This window comes from Penaeus japonicus, unplaced genomic scaffold (assembly GCF_977035675.1).
Source record: "Penaeus japonicus unplaced genomic scaffold, GWHDUDI00000001_assembly GWHDUDI00000018, whole genome shotgun sequence".
In the NCBI taxonomy this organism is placed as follows: domain Eukaryota; kingdom Metazoa; phylum Arthropoda; class Malacostraca; order Decapoda; family Penaeidae; genus Penaeus; species Penaeus japonicus.
In genome coordinates this window covers 37,039,580-37,042,079 of record NW_028234420.1, presented here as the reverse complement: position 1 = coordinate 37,042,079, position 2,500 = coordinate 37,039,580, and the positions used below count along the sequence as shown (strand labels likewise).

Here is a 2,500-nt window from a genome sequence, read left to right as displayed (position 1 = left end):
GGGTTAATGACAGATGACAAGATATCATTTCTAGTGGTTGCAGCGTCAGCCGCCGGGACAAGATACTTTGTCGTGGTTATCCTCGTGGCCGGTGTGCTGGTTGATTGGGTGTGTAGTGCTTGGCTGCAGCCAGTGCTGGCGAATAGCCCGAGGCGTTAGGCTCACGCGTTTGAAATATTCTGGTACTTCAACCATATGGAGCTAAAACAGCCTCATCATTAATGGTTAACCCTCTCTGGACGGGTGGTACACTACGGTACCGCTCATTCAAGGGCCCGGTGGCCGGGTGGGACCATATGGTGCCAGTCATTTAATTGATTTAGGCCTAAGCGTTCGAAAGCCCCGGCATTGTGACATGCAAGGCTGGAATGCCCCCGTCGTGAGTGGGTTAAGGAGAAAAGTTGGTTGTAAGAAATGAGTAAACAAAACTGATAAAAATTGAGACGATACAGAATTGGTCAGTTGCACTATGTGCTTTCATTGTAATACTTATGCTTGTGGATGTCAAAAAAGTTAAGAGTAATGGAGAATGCCATAGACTTTGTTATCTCAACTCATCTGGGGTATGAAAAGTATTGTGAGCATCTTGGGAGGGTGACAGATGATATTGCATGTAGAAAAAGCGACTCTACATTGACTAAATGCTCATTAGTATCTCAGGCCAATTATACCAAAAATATTTTTTAATATATCATCCCATAAGTTTAAAAAATCATAGACATCACACAGAGCTAAAGATGCCCCCTTCAGACTGCACAATAAGATGTGGCCCAGCCTGGAAGGGTTGAACATCATAGGAAATATCAAATTTGTCACAAGCCACAACTGTTTCTCCCACCCATCGCCAGGTCATTTATGCATTACGGTACTAAAACTCTGCCACCTTTGTGTTTTGTCATGTCGTATGACTTGCAGCAACACTGCAATGGCTTTGACAGTGTTTACATTAATAATTTCTGAATATATGCTGTACACTCAGTGTAACATCACTATCACAAATTTATATGGAAGGAGAAGTATGAAGTTTGATGAAACAATTCCTTTATAAACAACAACAACAACAACAACAACAACAACTCTTTACAGATAGATAGATATATATGCTCCTCATTCTCGATCATATGCTAAGTGGGAAAACAGTCAATCTGGCAGTGGTGCCTTTTATGTCTAACATATGGTCAAAAATGCTCATGCACATAGTGTGATTCCCTTTATATGTAATGGGATAGAGAGTTTGCAGTACCCTTATGGCAATCAGTAGGTATGCTAATTACCCTAGGGGAAGGAAGTGCAGGGGCTTGTCCCAGGTTAGGGAATGGATCTGTGGGCTGGCTGTTGTTAGTGGTGTTGTGCGCAAGTTATTATTACACTTTGTGATATCTTGTGTATGGGCTTCGGCAAGGAATCACCACAGAATCTTGGTTACAGAATTTGAATGGAAGGAGAAGAATTTTGATGCATCTCATTAGCGTCTTCTTTACTGACTGTACCACGCTCATGTAAACAAACACTTCTCCGCCTATGCTGACCTTTCCTCTCATCCTGTTGTGTTGTGAGGGGTAGCATGTTTTTCATCATATTGCCTAAACTATTTGATGTATTCATTGCCACTTTCATCTAATGACTTATCAAGTTAATCCAAGTCACCCATTAGAATCACAATCATGAGGAATGAAGACCTCCTCACTATCACAAGTTGCCACAATGAGAAAAAAAAAGTATAATTATATAATTGCCATATACACAGATACACAAATAGTGTTTCCATCATGATTATACTTCAAACACTCTTACTAAGTGTCTCAGTGGCTTATTATAGCCTTTAGCATAAAAAGTAAGTCTCAGTGGCTTATTATAGCCTTTAGCATAAAAAGTAAGAGTCTCTGTGGCTTATTATAGCCTTTAGTATAAAAAGTAAGTCTCAGTGGCTTATTATAGCCTTTAGCATAAAAAGCATGTGTGCATGTACTACATTTGTGAATTTGCTATTGAATAGGCATTTTCTGTTGATGGACATGTACTGCAAAACTCACTTTTGATAGAGATGTAGTTAAGAAATACTCAAAGCATACCAAACAGTTAATCTTATTAACTTGTCAACCAATTGCGTATATGTGTCATGGCATACATGAGGTACTGATTAGGCATAGAAGATGGGTGTCAATGCGTACATGATGCGACATCGGGATCTGCTCACAGTTGAAGTGCTCTCACAGTCATGAAGTATTATGGCTGTGACCATGGTAGCTCCAGAACTACAGGGTTCTAAAGGTAGCCTAAATCTGCATTTTATGATGGATTTATGGAAAAATGTTGTTTAGGCTTGTCTGTGCTACTCAGAGGGTGGAGAAAACACTTTCCCTGTCCCTCTAATTTTCAGCCGGTGCTGCTAGTGCCGTAGACCGCCTGTCCTAACGACCAGTTGGGTCGTTAGGCGCCCCGTCCGCAATGGGTTAACTACGAGGAATGATAATGTGATCCTGGGATTTGTAAGGAATAG

The 2,500-nt window shown here is 40.8% G+C and overlaps 1 protein-coding gene across 1 annotated transcript in view; it reads left to right on the top strand.

The window, feature by feature from the left end:
* The window catches only part of scat (VPS54 subunit of GARP complex scat), a 20,882-nt gene that overhangs the window by 1,036 nt on the left and 17,346 nt on the right, over window positions 1–2,500 (top strand). The gene's annotated exons all lie outside the window — the stretch shown is intronic.